At 38.1% G+C, this 7131-nt stretch overlaps 1 long non-coding RNA gene across 1 annotated transcript; it reads left to right on the top strand.

The window, feature by feature from the left end:
* Positions 1 to 401: 401 nt before the first annotated feature.
* Positions 402 to 6684, top strand: LOC134470940 (uncharacterized). Its single transcript, XR_010040209.1, has 2 exons — positions 402 to 6349; positions 6436 to 6684. It is a non-coding gene; the product is annotated as an uncharacterized LOC134470940 (long non-coding RNA).
* Positions 6685 to 7131: the final 447 nt, after the last annotated feature.

Raw genomic sequence — 7131 nt, forward strand, 5'->3', positions numbered from 1 at the left:
TAGAAAACATTTAAATTAGTGGTGTTAAGAACAAGGCTTTCTGGGCTATAATAATTTAGAAAAATGTGGGAAAATTATAAAGGGGAAGGGGAAAATGAAATTAAACCTAAAAGTACCCCTTAAATGGTAAACATTTGATACTGTGAAGAGTTCTCTGGAGATTAACAACTAGTACTCTGTCAAGGATAATTTTTTATGTATCTGAAGTTGCTTGTGTGATAAGGCAAGGAGGCGAGATATCGTAACTATAACTGTTTGACAAAACGTCCTAAGTTAGTTTCGGATAGTGCGGGTGAAAGTAAATGCAACAGTTTGGCTTTAGGAGTAGGAAGAGTGCAGGGCTCGCCACGACAGGGTTAACTGTGGCACCGCCCGGTGGACGCTGGGAGTTGTAGGCCGCGGGAATTGTGGGAGTTGTCGTAAAAAGTCCGCTTTCTGGCCGTGATGGCCGCCGTGGAGGCATGGAGTTATGGGTTTCTGCTTTTTGGGGAGTCTTGGGGGCTGTCTGTGGTGTCAGAGGGCCACCAAAGCCCCCAGGCTGTCGAGGCCCTGTAAATTGTGTCCCAGGGAGATGGGCGAGCGGCTTGAGAGGTTAATATTGAAACCAGCTGTCGGTCCATCGAGCAGGGGGCCTGTGGCGTCTGTGGGCTCGGTGAGGGGTCTTAGCCGGCTGGACCCTGGCGGCCTGGCTGGCCGCCTTTGCAGTATCGGGGTGGCCAATACCCGGGTTTGTGTGTGTGTGTGTGTGTGTACTTTGTGTTGATGTGACTTGTGTCCTGTGCTTAGAGCATCTGGTTTTGTCAGTAGTTGGTGCTCACGACCCATTGGGTTCCTTTTCTTGGGTTTAGTGGAACTTAATTAGAGCTGTACACCGTGTCCTGGGTGTTATGTGTGTGTTTTGGAGTGTTTGCATGAGTTATAAGTGTGTCTGAAGGTGTGGTTGGCTTTCTTTTGCATGTGGCGAACTTTGCTCTAGTTTGCTAATTGTGGGAGGCAGTGTCAAGCAGTTCCCGTTTGTGAAATCCTTTTCTGTTAATTTGAGTGAGTTCTTATACTTTTTGGAGCTTCTGGAGGAGTGTTTGGTAGTGGTTTTTTAGAAATATACATGTGCAAAACTGTATGTAAAATGTCAGAATCACAGGTATCTTTAGTTTTAGGTAGCAAACCCATTTGCTTCCCTGATGCTATGAAACTTGCTTTTTTATTTTTATGGAAATCACGTTTGCTGTTTACCTTTGTTACCTTACTCTTGGCTTATAGGGTTCCTCTGTGTATTGGACTCTTTGAATGGTGTTGGGTACCCTTTGCATATTTGAGGCAAAATGTGACATGTAATTGCATATATCAGATTCTCAGGGTACCAGCAAATTACTGGGTATGTCAGTACCTGTCTTAACTGTGTTACTTGTTCATACACATTTGGTCTCAGTGTTTCTGAGACTATGTACTGTTCCATAAATTCTCCCCGTATTTTTATGATCTTGAGTGTTGTCTGTGTAACTTTAGGCATAACTGGTAATAAAAAGTCATTTTTCAGACATTATTGTAAGCTTTTTTCACCCCTGAAAATAGAGCTGGTGTTAGAAAAGTTTTACCCTCAAGTTTGATGAAATAAGGGATGTGAATTAAGGTCCAATACAGGGTTTGATACTCAGCCATCAGTTTTAATAGGCAACCGCATAACACAATGGTTTATAGGAAAAGTGGGAAAATACTGTATTTTTTTTTTTTTTGGTACTTTAGAGGATATAGAACTTTCATTCTCATTATGTTAGACTGCTTTCATATATTATTAAAAAGCTCTTTGATGTGTATAATGAGTGAGGTTTTCATAGATGTTATCTTTGGGTTTGCTTAGGACTTGAGAATGTAATTGTGGTAGAGAAAAGAACAAAGCTGTTAGATTTGTACATGTGATTCTGCTGAAAGTTTTGGCTTCAGGTCGATAATCTGATATTGATTGGCTTGTTAGCTCTCAGGAATGCATTTTCTTTCCTTTGGCCTACATTACAATATGAAGATCATATCAGATTGCCAAACAGGCTAGCACCTGGCCTAGCCTGTCTACACAACTTCAGTTGCAGTTTTTCTGCCAGTGTGTGCTGTTGCATCAGTCCTGCCTTACTTCTATGCTCGAGATCTTGTCTGCATAACTTGAAGGATAACTCATGAAAACTCTAATTCATCTTAAAATATTAACTCATTTGCCAGTTTAAAAAGATTGATAAGTTTATTATGAAGACTCCATTCTACTCATTTTTGTTATTTTTTGGTGATGTGGCAAAATGCCATTCTAGTGAACTTTTTTTTTTTAATCTTAGGAGGGCTGAATGTCTATATTTGTAGATTGTAGAATCATTCACAATCAGCCACAACCAGTGTTCATTTAGTTGGAAAGAAGCTGCATACATCTTTCATTTCCAAGTGATTTCTCACTTGAGTTAATTAAAACAAACAGCTTATTAAAGTGTCCTGGAGCTGTTTTGAGACAAGAAGGGTACCTTGGTAAGTTTAGAGATAAACTGGTCTTTGCATTTGCACCTATGTGGACATTTATGTAAGTAGACACATTTCTCTGCCATGCAATGACGCTTTGCACCCAAGAATTCCATTATTTAATGTCTGAGACCTGTTTGGTACTCTGCTTTCTACTTCTATCTTTAGTTCTGTTACTGAAGTGAAATTTTTTTTGTAATAAACGAAGACAACAGGAGTTGTTTGAGGAAAAAAAAATATAATGTGGTCCGTTTGTTTTCTGGAGAACATGATTCCTAAGATTATATATACGTATTTGATAGATGTGCCAAAAACACATCAAAGTTTCTCTTTGAAACTTATGTTGTGCGTAACATAATTCTATCTCACTGAAATACTTTTCAGTGCGATAGAACACTAAAGGATAATTTTCTTAATCAAGGCATAACAGTTTTATGGTTCTAGTATTTGAAAGTTTTGGTCTTAATGTTTATTCTAATAAAGAATTGCAAACTTACTTCCAAATAGGATTTGGAAGATGCTAAAAAAGTGGTTTTACTTTTAGACTATAGCCAAAATACAGAGACACTAAAGAGGGATTCCAGTAGAAATGTTTGTAGCCTTTACTCAGATCCTTTCTAATCTCTTGTTTTCTTGTACGTAACTAGTCCCATCCTTGAGAGTAAACAGCTCTTATTCCTGTATTTCTGCATCTGTGAGCATTTGTGAATGGTAAAACTGTATTGGTCAGCTTTCCTCTTGCTGATACAAAATACCTGATAACTACAATTTAAAGGAGGAGAGGTTTGTTTTGGCTTGGGATTTCAGAAGATTTGCTCTGTGGCTGACTGGTTCCAAGGCAGAAGGATCATGGTGGATCGAACTGCTTTGTTCATGTGGCTAGGAAGCAGCAGAAGGAAATAGCACCAGCAAGAAAAGGGGCAGGAACCAGATACAGACCTCAAGATCACACCTTCACGACCCAGACACAGTTAGAAATGTGCTTTGGTATTTTCTAGGCAACTCCAAAGCCAGTCAAATTGACAGTTAATTTAATGTTCATAACTGCATAACAGGACACCACATTACCCATTTAGAATGTTTTGTTTTTGTTTTGGAGACAGGTCTCACTAAGTAATTCGGGCTGGCCTTGAATTCATAGCTATCCTCTCACCTCATCCTCCCAAAGTGCTGGGATTTGTACAGGTATGCAGTGCCATGTGCAACCCCATTTAGAATCTTATCTTTATTTTTCACTTACATTATTTGAAGAGGAACAATTGTTTATTGTAATTTGTACATTCACGCGTGGTTTTTTTACTTTTGGTATTATACTACATTACTTTTATCTCCAATCCTCCACCTTCCCAAAAAATAATAAGGTTTCTAGCAGAAAAGGATAAGGTGTTTTTAAATTTCTATACCTTTCAATGATGATTCTTATTTCTTGATTCAACCTACATGCATTTCCAGGACAATACATTATTGCTGATCTCCTGAGCCCTATTTTTTAAAGCCATATTATTTATTATATAATTTGTATGGGCAGGACAAAGGATCTATTTCAAAATACTAAGTGCAGACTCAAAGCTATTAATTAATTTATATTGGAAGAAAGTGGGATCATATGCATATGATAGCAGAGAGTCTATATTTTAACACTTCAAAATCTACTGGGGACCTAGCCAAGATCCTCAGTCTCCCAACCAGTATACAGCAAAAGCTTAAATAAATGAGACAAGTGGTATGAGTCTAGGGCTCCAGAAGGCTCAAAACCCTCTAGCAGAGTTTGAGACTCTGGGGGCTGAGACAAGAAGTGTCTCAGGGTGCCCGTATTTATTTAGTTTTCAAACAAGGAAAGGGTTAGAGTGGAAAACATAGGACCTTACGAGTGGTTCGAGGACTTTTCCAAGTAGCAGACTATGTTAATTTAGGAGAACTATTTTAGGAGAAAGTCTCCAGGTTGACTCACTACAGGAGTAAAATGTGTGCAGCTACAGTCTCGTACCTTGTTAATTGGGGTTGGAGCCAGGTGTCCTCAGCTTTGGCCTTATCTTGCCCTTTGGTTTGGCTCTTTGTTCTTGGGTCAGCTGTACCTGGCCATGCCCGCCCTGAACATTGTGTTCAGTTTCCAGCATTAACGGCTCCCCACAAAAGTCTTGAAAGCATTTTGTCTTCTGCCTTATTTTTGTTTTTGTTATTCAACATTTTCCCTTACTGTATTTGTGTGGTTCTAGAATTTATACATTTTTATTTCTGCTAGAAAAGATTTCACATTGTTTCAGTTTTTGAAAATGATTTTCATTGATCAAGTGGTTCTCCCCTTTTTATAAATTTTTTTTTTTATTTTAAAATAGGGTTTCACTGAGTTGACCAGGTTGGACTCTTGAACTCTTACTGTCTAAGCCTTCTGATGGCTGGAATTACAGGCATGTGCCACTACATTTGACTGCATATAACTTTCCTGAATTTCACCACAAACTGGCAGAATGTGGCCTAAAAATTTGACTATGATTTACTTTTCTGTTATTGACAGGGTTTCATTAGTGAAAAAGATACATGATTTGTCCTTTTCCAAAGGAATGTGAAAAGCATTTCTTGCTTTTCAGACATAGTTATAAAATATACTGTGAAAACTTTATTATGATAATGTAAGAAGTCCTCTAATGCACATAAAAGAATAGGAGAAAACTGTGTTGACTAATCTAGAAAATATTTGCAAGCCATTTTTACAGTTTTTTGTTTTTCTTTTTTCTTTTTTTTAAACTAAGTCTGTTTTTCACCAGAAAGTGGTGGCACATTCCTATAATCCTAGTACTTGGGAGGCTGAGGCAAGAGGAGTACAGTGAATTCAAGGCCAACCTGAGCTACATAGTGAGACTCTGTCTCAAAAATTTAAAAATAAAACATGAGATTTTTTTTTCTTTTTGTAGAGAGAACCACATATTTTCAATAAAGTTGTATTAAAAGAGTGGCCAATTTAATCCTTCTGGTACTGACCAAAAATACAGAGTAGGTACTGTTTAGAGAGGGCAAAGAGTACCCATTGCACGAGGAGTCCGCTGCACCATCTGTTGTACTATGGAGCCTCCTGTGCCTATTGTACCAGTGAGTTAAGATGAAGATAAGCTGGGAATGTGGTTCAGTGTTAGTAAATTAACATGAAACTGACTTCTGTTATGTTCTTCTATTTGAGGAGAAAGTATTCTAAAACTTAAAATATGAAAATACATAGAAATATAGGTATGTGATACAGTTTTTATAAATCACAAGAAAAAGATGGACAGGCACAGTGAATGTTTGTGCTATTTATAAAAGTAAAAAATTAAAATGACAATAAATAATATATTTTCCAAATATGGTTAAAGCATCTTCCCCTAGCTCAATATGCCTTTCTGCAATGTGACGTCACTCTATGATCAAAAGATGAAGTCACAGGCTGGGTTTTTAGTTCAGTGGTAGAGCATGCACAGAACATTCTCTAGGCTCTGGATTCTATCCACAGTACCAAATATAAGATAGGTAGATAGGTGACTCTGCTTCTTTGAATCTGTTATAACCAAAGGAATGTGATGATGTGTATGGCTGTTCACTGGGATGTCGACTTGATTGGGTTAAGCCTTGACTGGTTGTGTCTGGGTAGGTCACTGGAGGGGTGACATTGAGTACTATATGTGGACCCTGGCCTGTTCCTCTCTGGCACTGATCCCCTGCTCTGCTTTTCAACCACTATGAGGTGAAATACTTTCCTTTGCCAAGCTCCTCTGTTGTGATGTTCCTGCCACGGAGAAGGCTGACCATGAACTGAATCCTCTGAAACCAAGAGCTAAAGTAAACCTCTCCTTCAGGTTGTGGGTATCAGGTATTATGTCAGGTATGATGAAAAGCTGACTATATAGTGTGCCAGTTCTGGGTCTTGCCCTTAACTGGCCTCACAACTTCTGCTTTTTCCTCTGGAAGGCAATCACGATGTAAGAAATGCAGTTACTTTGAAATCATGATGTTGAAAGAAACCAAAGTCAGATGAAGATGCTCTGGAGGATGAGAAGACATTTAAGTGGGAAGTAGATGGATAAGTAACTTGGGAAATGAGTGTTTCTGCCCCAGCTGCCTTAGTTGTTGTTGTAAGTCATATAAGCCATCCAGAAACCCTTCCCAGTATCTGGTCCATAAAATTGAGAGCAAAATAAAGTGTTTTTTGTAAACTTCTGAGGTTTGGGGTGATTTGTTATGTAAGTAACTAAAACAAATACTGGGGGAAATGTTCATATATTAAATATTAGTAAGAGAGAACATATTTGCATGTCTGTGTCTAAATTTGACCAGTAACTAGCAATTTAACTTGATCACACAGCATGCACACACACACACAATAGAAAAGTTTGCCGAGGTAATAAACACTTTTTAGAGGAGTAAATTTTACAAGCTAATAACATAAAAAGACAATGTTCAAACTTAGTGGTAATCAGAAGAAAGAATTCAGATTAAAACAATAACAAAACTCAATACACTAACAAAAATTAGAAAGGTGGATGATACCAAGTAGTGGGGTCAAAGAGATAGGAACCTTTTGTACATTACTGGTGAGAGTATAAAGTGGTAGAACCATTCTGGAGGACAATATTAGTTAAAAGGATATAGAAATCAAATTTTCCT

Source organism: Cavia porcellus, unplaced genomic scaffold, assembly GCF_034190915.1.
Source record: "Cavia porcellus strain 051 isolate PalLab524CR breed Dunkin Hartley unplaced genomic scaffold, mCavPor4.1 scaffold_17, whole genome shotgun sequence".
Lineage (NCBI taxonomy): Eukaryota > Metazoa > Chordata > Mammalia > Rodentia > Caviidae > Cavia > Cavia porcellus.